The sequence below is a fragment of the Ovis canadensis genome, chromosome 1 (genome assembly GCF_042477335.2).
Source record: "Ovis canadensis isolate MfBH-ARS-UI-01 breed Bighorn chromosome 1, ARS-UI_OviCan_v2, whole genome shotgun sequence".
Classification (NCBI taxonomy): domain Eukaryota; kingdom Metazoa; phylum Chordata; class Mammalia; order Artiodactyla; family Bovidae; genus Ovis; species Ovis canadensis.
Window position 1 is genome coordinate 94,549,410 of NC_091245.1, and position 20,434 is coordinate 94,569,843.

A 20,434-nucleotide genomic window follows, 5' to 3' on the forward strand; every position below is an offset into this window, starting at 1 on the left:
CGCTGTTGCAAAGTAGAGAGAGATAGAGGGAGGGGAAAAATGTATCAGTGATTGCTTAAACAGATATTCTATACTAGACAGACTTTTTTTTTAACTATTGGAGATGTATTTGTTTTCAAGAATATTGAATGATATTTTCTTTGTAAGATATGAACGTACCTAGTACCAATATGTAGAGTGGTAATTTCCAATTGCAAAGACTCTTGTAGTCTTACAAAGTATCATCATTACACCCAGTTTGGTAGTTCTCATAGGGCTAGAAGTCCAAAGTGAAACTCAAATATTTTCAGACAAAGTGACATGATTTTTTATTTAGAAAATATAGTCACCATTAACTACTGGGTTAATGAAATGGGCCTCCCCACCCCCCTCAACTCCCAGCCACAAAATCCTTTGCTCATTTTTACTTGAGTCCTAAGATTCAGGTTGACTGCTATTTTCAGTTTATTTAATCAGACACTTCTATAGCACTTACTATCTGCTGGGCAGTTGGAAGAGCTCTACAAATATGTATTCAGAGAATCCTCTTAAAAACAATATTAAGCAGGTATTGTTTTTAAAAGCCTTTGACTGCATGGATCACAACAAACTGTGGAAAATTCTTAGAGAGATGAGAATACCAGACCACTTTACCTGCCTCCTGAGAAACTTGTATGCAGGTCAAGAAGCAACAGTTAGAATAGGACATGGAACAATGGACTAGTTTCAAATCGGGAAAGGAGTCCATCAGGGCTGTATATTGTCACTCTGCTTATAACTTCTATGCAGAGTACATCATGTGAAATGCCACGCTGGATGAAGTGAAGCTGGATATTGTTTTAACCCTGTTTTGCAGACAGGCACACAAAGATTAACTGGCTAATTAGGTAGTGACACTGGACTTGAACTCTGGCTGACTCTTCACCACTGCTTCTTCCTTGGCTCATATGTGTGTGCTCAGTTACTCAGCCATGTCCAGCTCTTTGCGACCCCATGAACTGCAGGTTGCCAGGCTCTTCTGTCCATGGGATTTCCCAGGCAAGAATGCTGGAGCCGGTTGCCATTTCCTTTTCCAGGGTATATTCCCAACCCAGGGACTGAACCTGCATCTCTTGAGTCTCCTGCTTTGGCAGGCAGATTCTTTACCACTATCTAGGAAACCCCTTCATAATTGGCTTGCTATATGGTATAAGGTTATTAAAGACAGTGCCATGATACAGGGTATCTCAGGATGTAATTTCTAGAATGTATTGGAACAGCAGTTGTCAGGAATGAGAAAGTCAAACCATTCTAGTTGGGAGTCAAGCACATCTCTAAAGCCTACAGGTAAGGCACAAACTCAGGGGTCCCCAAATCACTGAATGTCAGGGCTGGACAGATCCTCAGAGACCCATGCCCTGTTCCACACCCATCTTCAGATACATGAGGAAATTGAGAAGGTTTGCTTGAGCAAGGTATCAGTGAGCCCAGATCTTCAAAATGTTCCATGGGAACCCAAATTCGAACCCAAGTTTCACAATGCTGTTGCTTTCAAAAAAAAATTTAGATATTCAATGAGAAATAAGACAGGGCTTCATAATTAAAGACCAAGGGAAACTAAGTTGAAAGGAAGGTCTAAGAGTCTGTACTTCTCACATATGATAGCAAGGAATATGTGACGTGTGAAAAAAGTAAGGAGGGAAAGGGGACGAGAGAGAGAGAGTCAAATGCAGGAAGGAAGAAAAGCCAAAGGGGGCATGCAGGGAGAAAACAAGGAGCAAACAAACAAGTCATAAGGACACAAAATCATAGGAGCCACTGAGAAGCCTTTGAGAGCTGGCAAATGAAACCCTGAAATAGAGACCAGCGATTCAGCAGAGAAGCCATGGACAAGCCAGGTGTGATACAAAAGGGACAGGTGGAGACGACAGACCCAGCAAGCCTGGCTCATCTAGACAGGGCTCCCCAGCTCCTCCCCGTGTGGCACGTGGAAATTGCCAGATTTCCTCAGTTTCCAAGAAATGTTGATGCTCAAATTTTACGTGAACATAAAAATCAAATTTTATGGAACGACAAATTTTATGGAATTAGTTGGCAACTAATTCCAATCTGAGTGGAGGGCTGAATCAGGTCAGCCCCAAAGACAGGGTCATTTTCTATCTCTGCTGCATCCCCATTGCCCAGCACTTGAAGGACATTCAGTAAATAAATATTTTTTGAGTGAATTAACTAAACTGATTTAAATATAACTTTAATGTAATACAAAACGTAGGGCTTCCTGACAGAATCACAAAATTTAATAGTCACCCCAAATCCTGAGATTTTTGCAAGACCCCATATCATTGTGGATATCAAGACCTTGGTGCTGAGAAGGATTGAAGGTGGTGGGGGGGAGGGGGACAACAGAGGATGAGATGGTTGGATCTCATCACCGACTCAATCAACATGAGTTTGAGCAAGCTCCGGGAGTTGGTGATGGACAGGGAAGCCTAGTGTGTTGCAGTCCATGGGGTCACAAAGAGTCGGATACGACTGAGCAACTGAACTGATATCATTGTGCCAATGAAGAATCAAGACTCGGCAAGAAGAGGTGGAGATGGTTAACTGAAGCTGTGGAATAAATGGCCTGGGACCCCTCATACGCAATCAGAAGAGACCTCTTTCCTCCTCACTGTCTGCCTCCAGCACCAAAGCAAGACTGGAAGGTCTGTCAGCTCCCCACTCCCCATCCCCTTCAAGTTTAGCTAGGTTTCACCTACCACATGTTGTGGGCTTCAGGGCACTGCACCAGATAAGCATACCCACTCAGGACATCAGCCCTTAATCAATGTTAACACCTTGTCTGAGGTTTGAGGACATGCAGTTTTTTCACTTCCATTATTTAAACACAAGCTAACAAGTCTTCTGGATTTTGAAGAAAGGTGTTTTTCTGGAGTTTTTTCTTAGAAACGAACAATATGACTTTAAAATACTTCCTTCTCTTCCTAAAATTTTTTCAAGGTTCCACATGGCTGCAGATTTTAGCAGTTAAAACAAAAATTCATTTGATGAGTAGAAAAAAAAATCCCCTGAAAGTTTCAGTACCCAAACATATAAATCTTGGTATTTCCCCCTGTGTGTATGACATCATAACGACAATTCAGTTAAAGATTCATTCAAGCCAGGAGCTAGGAGGGGCCTGGGCATTTTTGTACCCGAGTTAGCAGCTGGATGTCTCCAGCAGATGAGCTTGTGGCCACGACCTTGTTCCTCTCATTTCAGCATCAGAGCACACTTTCAGTTGACACCCATTTAGGGTAGTGCAACAGTGGCAGCTGGGAAACTAAGTCTCTGGAGACATGAGCACACATGCTCACAGTACAGAGAGTGGCCACCCTCCTCAAATGTCTTGGTCACTGTGATATCGAATAATCTGCTCCCTGAAGTCCACAAAAATTCTATTCATCAGCCCCATGCCCCAGTTCTGGCATAGGAAATATGCTCACTGGATACAAAGCTGTTGTTGTTCAGTTGCTAAGTTGTGTCCAACTGTTTGGGACCCCATGGACTGCACATGCCAGGCTTCCCTGTCCTTCACTATCTCCCAGAGTTTGCTCAAACTTATATCCATTGAGTCAGTGATGCCATCCAACCATCTCCTTCTCTGTCACCCCCTTCTCCTCCTGCCTTCAACCTCTCCCAGCATCAGGGTCTTTTCCAATGAGTTGGCTCTTCGCATCCGGTGGCCAAAGTATTGGAGCTTCAGCTTCAGTATCAGTCCTTCCAAAGAATATTCGGGATTGATTTCCTTTAGGATTGACTAGCTTGATCTCCTTGGAGTCCAAGGGACTCTCAAGAGTCTTCTCTAGCACCACAGTTTGAGATACAAAGATAATCAAAAAGAGAGCATAGTCTCTTCATTTGAGGAAGTTTAGTGCAGCTCATTTCTCTAACCTAGCTCTTAATAAATTCAAACTGAATGAGCCCTAGATATTAACAACAGATCATCCAAATAAGCCCTAGACCAGCTCAGTCTCAATAATAATATTTGACAATAGCAACAACATCAGCACTTTTACTGAAGGCTCACTATGTGCCAGGTACTTGTTCCAAGACATAGATAGATATGTGAATAGATAGGTAGATGGACAGATTCATTAAATCCTCAACTTAACTCTGCAAGGTAGGCCTTACTCTTCATTTATTCACTCACCAAATATTTATTGAGTTCCTCCTATGTCCCAGGTACTGTACTAAGCAATTAGGAGGATACAACACTGAACAAATCAGCCAGAATCCTGCCCTCCTGGAGTTTACATTATTGGTGGGGGTTAGGGGTGGGGGAAGGGGAAGAAAACATTAAATGAAAAAGTATATTAGGTGGTATTAAGTGCTATTGAGAAAAATGAAGCAGCGTATGGGGAGGATGATTAATAATGAGAAGAGAAGTTATGTGAGGTAGTTATAGCTCGCAAGTGAGCAAGGCCCAGAAAAAGTAAAGGAATGAGCTTGAGCATATGGGGAAGAGCATTCAAAGGTAACTGGAGCTCAGAGAGGTTCAGAAGCTGACCAGTCACCCAGCTGGTCCATGACAGAGGTAGTAACAGACAGGCAGCCAGCTCCAGAGCCCGTGCTGTTAGCTACAATGTGAGATGCCTAGATCTTTCCTTGTCAGTTCCACCTACATCCAGTCCCAGTCAGTGATTTCTCTGTTTCCATGATTTCCAAGGGCAGAAATCTACTGGTCTTAGCTATACCACCACAGCTTCCCTGTCTTCATCTATTTCAGACTTTAACTGCAGCCCCCTGCCTGCCAACAGACAATAACCCCCCAGGCTCCCCAGTTCCAGAAACTCCACAGAACTCGCCTCACATGTGCTCTCAGCTGTCAAGCTATTTCTCTTCTCGTAGATGAGTTCAACCAGAATTAAGATGTTTGTTCTTTAAACCAACTTCCTTCTGAGCTTTCCTGTCTCCTGTCATGCTAAAAATATTCTTCTTTTTATTCCTTATTCTTGCACTTGAGAATGCTTCTCTCCCCAGGATGTTTCCCTCTCAATCTGTGCAGTCCATTTCAACAGCCACTAGCAACACGTGGCTCATAAGCCCATGACATGTGGTTAGTCCAAATTGAGATGTATTGTGAGCATAAGACACATACCACACTTTGAAGATTAAGTACGAAAAGGGAAATGTAAAATCTCTCATTAATATTTTTTATATCAACTACATGTTGAAATGAAAATATTGTGGGTATGTAAGGTTAAATAAAATATACTAAGATTAATTTTACCTGTTTCATATTATGTTTCTATTTAACAGCATTACTCTGGCCTGCTCTTTCAATATACCCATATCATATTATGCTCAAAAATCACATTTGCCTTTGATTGTTCTTGTCTTGGATAGTACCTACAGCATGCTTTGGAGAATAAGGTTCTTACTAGAGCTATTTAAGATTCTGAAAGTCTTTTTAAATCTATTCACCAAAGTTTGATTAAAGGTATTTCAATACACTATTGGTTATTTCATTAAAAATTTCTTTATAATCCCTATTATTTTTTCCAAGTACTCAACTCATACTTGAGAAACTCTATTACAACAAATTTATGATGACAGCCTTATTAGTTTCTTATTAATATGGATTTCTTATTATAATCTGAATGTGCACATTAAACTTTTTTTTTTCCTACTTTTTAACTGTTACATGGGAAAAACATTCAGAAACTACAGACCAGATAGCCTGATGGAAATTCAGACACTGATCTTGACAGACATTCAGGGAACATTAGGGAAAATGAAGGTCACTAGGGGGCATTCCCTGGTGGGCCAGTGGCTAAGACTCTGTGCTCCCAATGCAGGGGGCTTGGGTTCAATCCCTGGTCAGGGAACTAGATCCCACGTGCTGCAATTAAGAGTTTACATGCCTCAACTAAAGATCCCACAGGCCACACCAAAGGACAAAGATCTCGCATGCCACAACTAAGGCCTGACATGGCCAAATAAATAAATTTTTTTTTTTTTAATGAAGGTCACTAGTAACCAAAATGGGTTCATTTCCTCAGAACAAGCCTATCAAAATAATTTGGTTTCTGAGTTTCTGACCTTTACTGGAGCAGGGGACATGAGGAGTAAGGTGTCTACGAGATCGTGGTCTTACATGGCTTGAGCTTCCCAGTGTGGCTTTAACCAAGAGAGCAGATCCAGCTGAACTTAAAACAATATTTTTGAAGTATGCAAGCACTGAAAAAACTGGTGAATTTTTCATGTCTCCCAATGACTTCGTCACCCGATATTTGAACATTTTTGGAGAAAGCCAACCTAATCCAAAGACTGTGGAACTTTTAAGTGGTGTGGTGGATCAGACTAAAGATGGTGAACCTCTCTGGGTGTCCCTCAATGTGGAGAAACTTTTCATCTTTAACCTAGATGTTTTATCATCGGTGTTGTATAGATGGAGAAGTCTTGAGGCTACTGTAAAAATAAAACTGAAAACCAGAAGCAGGAGGCTTAAGTCCAAATCCTGAGAACATCAGAGAACTCCTGAATCCAGGGAACATTAATCAATAGGAGCTCATCAAATGCCTCCATACATACACTGAAACCAAGAACTACCCAAGGGCCAACAAGTTCCAGAGCAAGACATACCACACAAATTCTCCAGCAACATAGAAACACACCCCTGAGCTTCAATATACAGGCAGCTCAAAGTTACTCCAAAACCACTGACGTCTCATAACCCATTACTGGTCACTCCATTGCACTCCAGAGAGAAGAAATCCAGCTCCACCTACCAGAACTCCAACACAAGCCTCCCTAACCAAGAAACCTTGACAAGCCACTGATAGAACCCCACCCACAGTGAGGAAACTCCATAATAAAGAGAACGCCACAAATTCCCAGAATACAGAAAGGTCACCCCAAACACAGCAATATAACCAAGATGAAGAGACAGAGGAATACTCAGCAGGTAAAGGAACAGGAGAAATGCCTACCAAACCAAACCAAAGAGGAAGAGATAGGGAATCTACCTGAGAAAGAATTCTGAATATTGATAGTGAAAATGATCCAAAATCTTGAAATAAAAATGGAATCACAGATAAATAGCCTGGAGACAAGGACTGAGAAGATGCAAGAAAGGTTTAACAAGGACCTAGAAGAAATAAAAAAGAGTCAATATATAATGAATAACGCAATAAATGAGATCAGAAACACTCTGGAGGCAACAAATAGTAGAATAATGGACGCAAAAGATAGGATTAGTGAAATAGAAGATAGAATGGTAGAAATAAATGAACCAGAGAGGAAAAAAGAAAAACGAATTAAAAGAAATGAGGACAACCTCAGAGACCTCCAGGACAATATGAAACGCTCCAACATTCGAATTATAGGAGTCCCAGAAGAAGAAGACAAAAAGAAAGACCATGAGAAAATCCTTGAGGAGATAATAGTTGAAAACTTCCCTAAAATGGGGAAGGAAATAATCACCCAAGTCCAAGAAACCCAGAGAGTTCCAAATAGGATAAACCCAAGGCAAAACACCCCAAGACACATATTCATCAAATTAACAAAGATCAAACACAAAGAACAAATATTAAAAGCAGCAAGGGAAAAACAACAAATAACACACAAGGGAATTCCCATAAGGATAACAGCTGATCTTTCAATAGAAACTCTTCAGGCCAGGAGGGAATGGCAAGACATCCTTAAAGTGATGAAAGAACAGATTACTGTACCCAGATTACTGTACCCAGCAAGGATCTCATTCAAATACGAAGGAGAAATCAAAAGCTTTACAGACAAGCAAAAGCTGAGAGAATTCAACACCACCAAACCAGCTCTCCAACAAATGCCTAAGGATCTTCTCTAGACAGGAAACACAAAAAGGGTGTATAAACCTGAACCCAAAACAATAAAGTAAATGGCAACAGGATCATACTTATCAATAATTACCTTAAATGTAAACGGGTTGAATGCCCCAACCAAAAGGCAAAGACTGGCTGAATGGATACAAAAACAAGACCCCTATATATGCTGCCTACAAGAAACCCACTCAAAACAAGGGACACACAGACTGAAAGTGAAGGGCTGGAAAAAGATATATCACGCAAATAGAGACCAAAAGAAAGCAGGAGTGGCAATACTCATATCTGATAACATAAACTTTAAAACAAAGGCTGTGAAAAGAGACAAAGAAGGACACTACATAATGATCAAAGGATCAATCCAAGAAGAAGATACAACAATTATAAATATATATGCACCCAACATAGGAGCACCACAATATGTAAGACAAATGCTAACATGTATGAAAGGGGAAATTAAGAATAACACAATAATAGTGGGAGACTTTAATACCCCACTCACACCTATGGACAGATCAACTAAACAGAAATTTAACAAAGAAATGCAAACTTTAAATGATACAATAGACCAGTTAGACCTAATTGATATGTATAGGACATTTCACCCCAAAACAATGAATTTCACCTTTTTCTCAAGTGCTCACGAAACCTTCTCCAGGATAGAGCACAACCTGGGCCATAAATCTAACCTTGATAAATTCAAAAAAATCGAAATCATTCCAAGCATCTTTTCTGACCATAATGCATTAAGATTAGATCTCAATTACAGGAGAAAAACTATTAAAAATTCCAACATATGGAGGCTGAACAACACGCTTCTGAATAACCAACAAATCACAGAAGAAATAAAAAAAGAAATCAAAATATGCATAGAAACTAATGAAAATGAAAACACATCAACCCCAAACCTGTGGGACACTATAAAAGCAGTGCTAAGAGGAAAGTTCATAGCAATACAGGCATACCTCAAGAAACAAGAAAAAAGTCAAATAAATAACCTAACTCTACACCTAAAGCAATAGAAAAGGAAGAAATGGAGAACCCCAGAGTTAGTAGAAGGAAAGAAATCTTAAAAATTAGGGCAGAAATAAATGCAAATGAAACAAAAGAGACCATAGCAAAAATCAACAAAGCCAAAAGCTGATTCTTGGAAAGGATAAATAAAATTGACAAACCATTAGCCAGACTCATCAAGAAACAAAGGGAGAAAAATCAAATCAATAAAATTAGAAATGAAAATGGAGAGATCACAACAGACAACACAGAAATACAAAGGATCATAAGAGACTACTATCAACAGTTATATGCCAATAAAATGGACAACGTGGAAGAAATCGGCAAATTCTTAGAAAAGTACAACTTTCCAAAACTGAACCAGGGAGAGATAGAAAATCTTAACAGACCCATCACAAGCAAGGAAATTGAAACTGTAATCAGAAATCTTCTAGCAAACAAAAGCCCAGGTCCAGATGGCTTCAGAGCTGAATTCTACCAAGTTTAGAGAAAAGCTAACACCTATCCTACTCAAACTCTTCCAGAAAATTGCAGAGGAAGGTAAACTTCCAAACTCATTCTATGAGGCCACCATCACCCTAATACCAAAACATGACAAAGATGCCACAAAAAAAAGAAAACTACAGGCCAATATCACTGATGAACATAGATGCAAAAATCCTCAACAAAATTCTAGCAATCAGAATCCAACAACACATTAAAAAGATCATACATCATGACCAAGTGGGCTTTATCCCAGGGATGCAAGGTTTCTTCAATATCTGCAAATCAATCAATGTAATTCACCACATTAACAAATTGAAAAATAAAAGCCATATGATTATCTCAATAGATGCAGAGGAGGCCTTTGACAAAATTCAACATCCATTTATGATAAAAACCCTCCAGAAAGCAGGAAAAAAAGGAACATACCTGAACGTAATAAAAGCTATATATGACAAACCCACAGCAAACATTATCCTCAATGATAAAAAATTGAAAGCATTTCCCCTTAAGTCAGGAACAAGACAAGGGTGCCCACTTTCACTGCTACTATCCAACATAGTTCTGGAAGTTTTGGCCACAGCAATCAGAGCAGAAAAAGAAAGAAAAGGAATCCAAATTGGAAAAGAAGAAGTAAAACTCTCACTGTTTGCAGATGGCATGATCCTCTACATAGAAAACCCTAAAGACTCCACCAGAAAATTACTAGAGCTCATCAATGAATATAGTAAAGTTGCAGGATATAAAATCAACACACAGAAATCCCTTGCATTCCTATACATGAATAATGAGAAAGTAGAAAAAGAAATTAAGGAAACAATTCCATTCACCATTGCAATGAAAAGAATAAAATACTTAGGAATATATCTACCTAAAGAAACTAAAGACCTATATATAGAAAACTATAAAACACTGATGAAAGAAATCAAAGAGGACACTAATAGATGGAGAAATATACCATGTTCATGGATCAGAAGAATCAATATAGTAAAAATGAGTATACTACCCAAAGCAATCTACAGATTCAATGCAATCCCTATCAAGCTACCAGCGGTATTTTTCACAGAACTAGGACAAATAATTTCAAGATTTGTATGGAAATACAAAAAACCTCGACTAGCCAAAGCAATCTTGAGAAAAAGGAATGGAACTGGAGGAATCAACTTGCCTGACTTCAGGCTCTACTACAAAGCCACAGTCATCAAGACAGTATGGTACTGGCACAAAGACAGAAATACAGATCAATGGAACCAAATAGAAAGCCCAGAGATAAATCCACACACATATGGACACCTTATCTTTGACAAAGGAGGCAAGAATATACAATGGAGTAAAGACAATCTCTTTAACAAGTGGTGCTGGGAAAACTGGTCAACCACTTGTAAAAGAATGAAACTAGATCACTTTCTAACACCGCACACAAAAATAAACTCAAAATGGATTAAAGATCTAAACATAAGACCAGAAACTATGAAACTCCTAGAGGAGAACATAGGCAAAACACTCTCCGACATACATCACAGCAGGATCCTCTATGATCCACTCCCAGAATTCTGGAAATAAAAGCAAAAATAAACAAATGGGATCTAATTAAAATTAAAAGCTTCTGCACAACAAAGGAAACCATAAGCAAGGTGAAAAGACAGCCTTCTGAATGGGAGAAAATAATAGCAAATGAAGCAAGAGACAAACAACTAATCTCAAAAATATACAAGCAACTTATGCAGCTCAATTCCAAAAAATTAAACGACCCAATAAAAAATGGGCCAAAGAACTAAATAGACATTTCTCCAAAGAAGACATACGGATGGCTAGCAAACACATGAAAAGATGCTCAAAGTCACTCATTATTAGAGAAATGCAAATCAAAACCACAATGAGGTACCACTTCACACCAGTCAGAATGGCTGCGATCCAAAAGTCTACAAGCAATAAATGCTGGAGAGGGTGTGGAGAAAAGGAAACCCTCTTACACTGTTGGTGGGAATGCAAACTAGTACAGCCACTATGGAGAACAGTGTGGAGATTCCTTAAAAAATTGCAAATAGAACTGCCTTATGACCCAGCAATCCCACTGCTGTGCATACACACCAAGGAAACCAGAATAGAAAGAGACACGTGTACCCCAATGTTCATGACAGCACTGTTTATAATAGCCAGGACATGGAAACAACCTAGATGTCCATCAGCAGATGAATGGATAAGAAAGCTGTGGTACATATACACAATGGAGTATTACCCAGCCATTAAAAAGAATACATTTGAATCAGTTCTAATGAGATGGATGAAACTGGAGCCTATTATACAGAGTGAAGTAAGCCAGAAAGAAAAACACCAATACAGTATACTAACATATATATGGAATTTAGAAAGATGGTAATGATGACCCTGTATGAAAGACAGCAAAAGAGACACAGATGTGTAGAGCAGACTTTTGGACTCTGAGGGAGAGGGAGAGGGTGGGATGATTTGGGAGAATGACATTGAAACATGTATACTATCATGTAAGAAACGAATTGCCAGTCTATGTTCGATGCAGGATGCAGGATGCTTGGGGCTGGTGCACGGTGATGATCCGGAGGGATGGTGTGGGATGGGAGGTGGGAGGGGGGTTCATGTTTGGGAGCTCATGTACACCCGTGGTGGATTCATGTCAATGTATGCCAAAACCAATACAGTTTAAAATAAAGTCTTAAAAAAGAAAAAAAATAATTTGGTTTCCTGAGATGGATACTTGCTTGATAAAACATATCAAGGTCACAAAGGACAGACCTTTGAACTGACAGTTTCCAACTGCAGGCAGACAGCAGACATGAATTTCTTACAGTATTTCTGGGAAAGAGGTGCCCTCACTTTCACTGGTTTCATTTTGAGCCCCACAGTCCTTGGGCTAAGAGCTCATCAGCACAGGCACAAGCAGCATTGAGAAGGAGAAGGCCAACAAATGCAAGGGAAAGGGATTGAAAACAAGAAAACAAAGAGGCCAAAGGAGAGAATCCCATGCCCATAAAGTAGCTACAAGACATTCTCCTTTGAGGCTGGTGGATGGGTATCGAAGGCTATCTCCAAAGAGGAACTGCTTGAATGTCTTCCAGCCCTGTTCTGGGGACAGGATCATTATTTTAGTCACACTTCATATTCAAACTTGTCTGAGCAAATGGAAAAGGTTGTATCCTGGTTTCACCTTCAGTCCTGAGATGGAAGCTTTTATCTGTAACTGCACAATCTAAGGTGCTGCTGCTGTGCCCTTCAGTAAAAACTTCAAAAAGCCTTCTGTACTCGAGAGAAAACATGAGAAGAAATCAAAAGACAGAAAACTTGGGCAAACAAGGGCTGATGCATGCAGGCAAACATTCTGCTTTTAAAGAGAGAAAGCAATGCCTACCCTCAAAGCTTGTATTAATTTAAAAACACGAGTGTAAGTCATGCTGGGACCCAGACTCACCCTGCAGCAGGCCAGCAGCTTCCACACCAGGTAGGGCCTGGCAGCCAGTGGAGTCAGGGGGGTCAGTGGAGCCGGCTGCCCACAGTGTCTGACTGTGCCGCAACAGAAGGGTGCATGCAGCCCACATGGGGGCAGCCCTGGAACATATAGTTCTAGTTACCAAAAGGGAGAGAGTGCTGATGGGCCAAGAGCTCACCAACACAGGCACGAGAAGCATTAAGACCAACAAGCACAAGGGAAAGAGATGGAAAACCAAGAAGACAGGACGTCTCCTACACAAGGCCGCTTCTCCAAGACCAGGAGCCATAACCGGCCCACTCGCTCCATAGAAAAAACCCAGAGAATTAGGCAAAATGAGGAGACTGAAATATAAAACAAACAAAGGAAAAAGACAAACCCCAAAAGAAGAACTGAGTGGAAAGAAACAATCCATTTATCTGATAAAGACTTTAGGGTAATTCAATGAACTCAAGAGAAGAATAAACAGTGTGAGAAGTTCACCAAAGAATTAGAAAATAGAAAGATTCAAACAAAGCTGAAGAATACAATAACTGAAATTTTAAAACTACACTAGAAGGAATTAACAACAAAAACTTGATTGGAAAATAGGCAGGGGACCTGAACACACGTTGTCTAAAGAAGGCAGAGATGGGCAACAGGCCTATGAGAAGATGCTCAGCATCACTAATAATCAGGGAAACACAAATCAAAATCACAATGAGATGCCACCTCACACCTGTCAGAATGGCTATCAGCAAAAGGGCAACAGATAACAAGAGTTGCAAGAATGAAGTGAAAAGAAAACTCATGCACTGTTGGTGGGAAGGTAAATTGGTACAACCACTATGGAAAACAGTATGGCAGTTCCTCAAAAAATTAATAGAAACTGCCATACAACTCAACAATTTCACTTCTGTAAATTTACCCAAAGAAGAAAAAAGCACTTATTATAAAAAACATGCACACCAATATTCATTGCAACATTATTTACAATAGCCAAGATGTGGAAGCAACCTATGTGTCTGTAGATAGATGAATGGATAAAGAAGATGCGGTATTTATAAACAATGGAATATTACTCACCCTTAAAAAATGAAATCTTGGCTTTTAGAACAACATGGATAGATATAGCAGGTATTGTGCTAAGTAAAGTTAGTGAAACAGGGAAAGACCAATACCATATGATTTTACTTATATGTGAAATCTAAGAACAAACAAACATTCAAAAGAGAAACTGACTCATAGATACAGAGAACAAACTAGTAGTCACCAGAAGGAAGGTGGGTAGAGGGAGGAGTGAGATAGGTGAGGGAGATGAAGAAGTACAAACTACCAGTTATAAAATAAGTAAGTTATGGAGATATAATACACAGCATAGGGAATATAGCCAATAATATTGTAATGACTTTCTATGGTGACAGGTGATAACTAGATTATTGTGATCATTTTGTAATGTATAAAAATATTAAAAAAAAAATATTGACCCACTATGTTTACACCTGAAATAATGCAATATTATGTCAATTTAAAAAGGGAAAAAACAAATAACAGTAATAAAGTATACAATTAAACAATTCAATTTTTAAAAATTATAGTGAAAAGAGGGCAACAAAACAAATTCCCAGATCCAGTTCTTTAAAAGTAGTTGTAAGTCGTTTTCAAAATTCCCTAAAAGATACTTGTCAAAGATAAAACAGCAGCAAAGGAAAAAAATGTGAAATTTGATTAGATCTTGGTATTTTAAAAGACATTCTTGTGACAATTGAAGGAATCTGAATAAGAGGAGAAGTTAAGTGATATTATGAAATTATTGTTAATTTCAATATTAATAAAATATTGTTAATTTACAAATATTATGTTATTGGGTTTATGCCAAAGCATCTAGGAGTAAAGTGTGAATGTATAAAACAGTACAATTATGGTAAAATATTAATAAATGAATACATAAATAAACCCCCATTCTTAATTCCATGGCCCAAAGAAAGTTCCTCCACCCCTGCGTTGTAGATTACAATATTGACTACAATCTATGTGACTGGTAATTTGCTGTTTTATATCATTTTACCTGCTTTGACAACATTACATTGGGCAATATATACATGTTATAAGAGATCAACTATGGTTATACCAAGCATCAAAAAGTTGCTTATCTGGACTTCCCAGTGGCCTAGCAGTTAGGATTCTGGGCTTTCACTACCTTGACCCAGACTCAGTCCCTGGTTAGGGAAAGATCCCACAAGTCACATGGTGCAGGGGGGAAAAGTTGGTAATCTCTTTTGGGCTGGGAACACATGGACTTTGAGTCATGGACTAAGTGCCAGCAGGTTCTATTACTTCTCTGCTGTGTGAACTTTGACATGGCACTCAACATACCTTAACTATTTCTCTCCTCTTTAACAGTCTCTATCTTATAAAACTACTACAACAATTAAATGAAAACAAAAACTTAAAACTCTAAGCACAACACTTGACACAGAGCATGTGCTTAATTCATGGCAACTCTTATATCCACCCCATTATAATACTGGATCTAGTTGGTTTTTTTAATAGGAATACACAACATTATTTTGACTTGGATTATCTTTCCTAAATAAAAACACATAGACTCTCCAAACCTTAAGTCAAACAAAGTGTATGAATAAGTTTCACATAACAATGAACTTCCCCTTCCCGGGTGGCTCAGCAGTAAAAGAATTCACCTGCTAATGTAGGAGCCAAAGGAGCCACAGGTTCAATCCCTGGGTCAGGAAGATCCCCTGGGGAAAGTCATGGCAACCCACTCTAGTACTCTTATCTGAAAAATCCCATGGACAGAGGAGCCTGGTGGGCTACAATCCATAGGGTCGCAAAGAGTTGGACACGACTGAAGCGACTTAGCACACACACACACAACAATGTGAGATAACATAAGAATTTAAAATGGAGAAATGTTTGACCAATACTTTACCATCTAATGTTCAGATTCAACAATCTGTACTGTTAAAAATATTAAAATAAATCAATGAAAGAGGCATTTTATTAAGTATTATCTGATTTGGTTCCTGTGTACAAAGATCTAAAATCTAGTTGGAAGATTAGGTCAACAAGAGCAGAATAAGGCAAGCTCCACTAATAAGAGCAAACTAACAAAATCACTGTCTGGGGAGGCCTTATAAATAGCTGTGAAAAGAAGAGAAGTGAAAAGCAAAGGAGAAAAGGAAAGATATTCCCATCTGAATGCAGAGTTCCAAAGAATAGCAAGGAGAGATAAGAAAGCCTTCCTCAGCAATCAATGCAAAGAAATAGAGGAAAACAACAGAATGGGAAAGACCAGAGATCTCTTCAAGAAAATTAGAGACACCAAGGGAACATTTCATGCAAAAATGGGCTCAATAAAGGACAGAAATGGTCTGGACCTAACAGAAGCAGAAGATATTAAGAAGAGGTGGCAAGAATACACAGAAGAACTGTACAAAAAAGATCTTCATGACCAAGAGAATCACGATAGTGTGATCACTCACCTAGAGCTAGACATCCTGGAATGTGAAGTCAAGTGGGCCTTAGAAAGCATCACTACAAACAAAGCTAGTGGAGGTGATGGAATTCCAGTTGAGCTATTTCAAAGACTGAAAGATGATACTGTGAAAGTGCTGCATTCAATATGCCAGCAAATTTGGAAAACTCAGCAGTGGCCACAGGACTGGAAAAGGTCTTTTCATCCCAATCCCAAAGAAAGGCAATGCCAAAGAATGCTCAAACTACTGCACAATTGCACTCATCCCACATGCTAGTAAAGTAATGCTCAAAATTCTCCAAGCAAGGCTTCAGCAATATGTGAACCGTGAACTTCCAGATGTTCAAGCTGGATTTAGAAAAGGCAGAGGAACCAGAGATCAAATTGCCAACATCCACTGGATCATGGAAAAAGCAAGGGAGTTCCAGAAAAACATCTTCCTCTGCTTTATTGACTATGCCAAAGCCTTTGACTGTGTGGATCACAATCAACTGTGGAAAATTCTGAAAGAGATGGGAATCCCAGACCACCTGACCTGCCTCTTGAGAAACCTGTATGCAGGTCAGGAAGCAACAGTTAGAACTGGACATGGAACAACAGACTGGTTCCAAATAGGAAAAGGAGTACGTCAAGGCTGTATATTGTCACCCTGCTTATTTAACTTATATGCAGAGTATATCATGAGAAATGCTGGGCTGGAAGAAGCACAAGCTGGAATCAAGATTGTTGGGAGAAATGTCAATAACCTCAGATATGCAGATGACACTACCCTTATGGCAGAAAGTGAAGAGCAACTAAAAAGCCTCTTGATGAAAATGAAAGAGGAGAGTAAATAAGTTGGCTTAAAACTCAACATTCAGAAGACTAAGATCATGGCATCTGGTCCCATTACTTCATGGGAAATAGATGGGGAAACAGTGGAACAGTGGCTGACTTTATTTTGGGGCTCCAAAATCACTGCAGATGGTGATTGCAGCCATGAAATTAAATGGCGCTTACTCCTTGGAAGGAAAGTTATGACCAACCTGGATAGCATATTTAAAAGCAGAGACATTACTTTGCCAACAAAGGTCTGTCTAGTCAAGGCTATGGTTTTTCCAGTGGTCATGTATGGATGTGAGAGTTGGACTATAAAGAAAGCTGAGTACCAAAGAATTGATGCTTTTGAACTGTGGTGTTGGAGAAGACTCTTGAGAGTCCCTTGGACTGCAAGAAGATCCAACCAGTCCATCCTAAAGGAGATCAGTCCTGGGTGTTCACTGGAAGGACTGATGTTGAAGCTGAAAACTCCAATACTTTGGCCACCTCATGCAAAGAGCTGACTCATTGGAAAAGACCCTAATGCTGGGAAGGATTGTGGACAGGAGGAGAAGGGGCCGACAGAGGATGAGATGGCTGGATGGCATCGCTGACTCGATGGACATGGGTTTGGGTAGACTCCAGGAGTTGGTGATGGATAGGGAGGCCTGGCATGCTCGATTCATGGGGTCAAAAAGAGCTGGACACAACTAAGCAACTGAACTGAACAACAGTTCCTATTTTTGAGCTTGCTACTTGCCCAGCACTACCTAGGTCCTGTCCACATGTAACCCTACTGATGCACTCCACTGCTGAATCCTGCCAGCCCAGCCTTCAAAACACCCCGATAGTTCCTATTCCTCACCCGACTCCGTCATTTCTTACCCATCCCCAGCTAGTCATTGTTCCCACAGCTTCCTAACTGGTCTCCCTGCTTCTCCTTTTTCATTAGCAAGCACTATTCTCTACCCAGCATCTAGAATAATTCATCACAATTTCACTCCTGTTCAAAACTCTGAGACTTTCTACTTCACTGGGAATTTAACAAGTTAGTCTTTAAGGGCCCACAAAAATTTATCTCTAGAATCCAGCCCTGACTACTTGTACAATTTCATTTCCTATTTACTCTCCAGCACGGTGGTCTCCTCAAAGTTCCTTAAATGTTTGAAACCTATTTCAGGGTTTTTGCTGCCATCCTCTCTGTCTGGAATCCTACTCTCCCAGTCACCTCGCCTGCTCCATCACTTCCTTTTAAGTCTACACTCAACTGTTTTCCCTTTTAAAGAGACCTCCCCTGACTACACTGTATAAAATACTAACTACCAGAGAGTGACTGAATGAAATATACCTCCATCCCACAGAGCACTATGCAGCTGTAAAAAAAAAAAAAAAAAAAAATGAGGATGATTTCTATGAACTGATATGGAATGATTTTCCAGACATGTGGTTAAGTGACAAAAGCAACCTATAAGAGGGTACATTGAGCATGTTACCTATTGTTTGAAAGAGGGAGTTAGAAACAAACATATGTATCTGTTTGTATCTACAAAAAGAAACAGGAAAGGCAAAAACAAACAAATGATACCTTGTTGCGGGAGAGATAGGGATGGAATGGAATTTCTGAGCATTTTTTAAATGGTCATCCCTCAGTGTCCACAGGGTATCGGTTCCAGGATCCCAGTGGATACCAAACTCTGAGGATGCTAAAGTCCCTTACATAAGAACGGCATAGTAACCTATGCACATCTTCTCATATACTTTAAATCATCTCTAGATTACTTGTACTATCTAATGCAATGTAAATGCTGCTTACATAATTGCAAATACAACATAGATCAGTTCAGTCGCCCAGTCGTGTCTGACTCTTTGCAACCCCGTGAACCACAGCTTGTCGGGCCTCCCTGTCCATCACCAACTCCCGGAATCCATCCAAACCCATGTCCACTGAGTCGGTGATGCCATCCAAATACAACATGAATGCTATTTAAATAATTGTCAGAATACAGCATATTCAAGTTTCGCTTTTTGAGATTTTATGGAATTTTTTTCCTGAATATTCTTGATCTGTGGTTGGTTGAATCCAGAGAGGCAGAACCTGCAAATATGGAAGGCCAGCTGTGTTTGGTTTCTATTTGAACCATGTTAATAGCTTCCATATTTAAAAATTAAATTAAGGTGGGGGAAACCCTAAAATTGAATAGACAGAAACACATTGATGTAACTATGTATCCATTTGATAACATAACCACACAGAAGAAAAATTAAGAATTCAGGTAACTTGAAAATACAGTGTTCTGTACATATTTAGTGGAATATATGGAAGAATAAAAGTTTCTAACTATATTTAGTAAAACTTGTGCTTGGGAGTAGTATTGGCACAGGAATTATGGGACTAGTTTGTGTTTAATGTAGATTAGGCAAATATACTAATGCTACTAAGAATAGAATTCTTAGGAGGAAATTCTTAGGGAGGAAACAGAAAAACTGAATTTTTGGATTACTCTGCGGTAACAAGATAAATGCATGACTTTGTGAAAGCTATTTCCTAGCTCTGAGAACTGACAGGGCCTAGAAGCTGTGACTTCAGGAGCCTTGAGCACACCTAGTCTTAGTCACGCTCAGTCATGTCTTACTCTTCCCGACTCTGTGGACTGTAGCTCATCAGGTTCCTCCATGGGGTTTTCCAGGCAAGAATACTAGAGTGGGTTGCCATTTCCTTCTCCAGGGGGTCTTCCCAACCCGGTGATCAAACCCGTGTCTCTTATGTCTCCTCATTAGCAGGCGGATTCTTTACCGCTGAGCCACCTGGGAAGCCCTTAGCACATCTAGCACCCAGATCTTAAATTCTAAATACCATTCCCCACTAAAAGAAAAAGGGGGTCTAATGAGTCCAAGGCTGAGGCAGGAAAGGTAAAAAAATGAGTCCAGAACATCTTTCTATGCCAGCAAGGAAGGCAGTGCTCACAACTGAAGCTTGGAGGGGTTCCCAGTGACCAAATTCAGAATCACCAAGCGTTAGAATGGATAATGACAGGAATGCTATCTTAAATAGAAGGCAATGGCACCCCACTCCAGCACTCTGGCCTGGAAAATCCCATGGACAGAGGAGCCTGGTGGGCTGCAGTCCATGGGGTCGATAAGAGTCGGATACGACTGAGCGACTTCCCTTTCACTTTTCACTTTCATGCATTGGAGAAAGAAATGGCAACCCACTCCAGTGTTCTTGCCTGGAGAATCCCAGGGATGGGGGAGCCTGGTGGGCTTCCGTCTATGGGGTCACACAGAGTCGGACACGACTGGAGCGACTTAGCAGCAGCTATCTTAAATGATACCAATGAGTCCTTACTAGTACTAAAAAATAAAATAGAAAAGGAGGTCCCAAAGCTCTTTGTTACTGAA

General features: G+C 39.9%; 1 protein-coding gene across 9 annotated transcripts in view; it reads right to left on the minus strand.

Annotated features, from left to right (window-relative positions):
* The window catches only part of CD58 (CD58 molecule), a 70,058-nt gene that overhangs the window by 45,787 nt on the left and 3,837 nt on the right, over positions 1–20,434 (minus strand). The window lies entirely within an intron of this gene.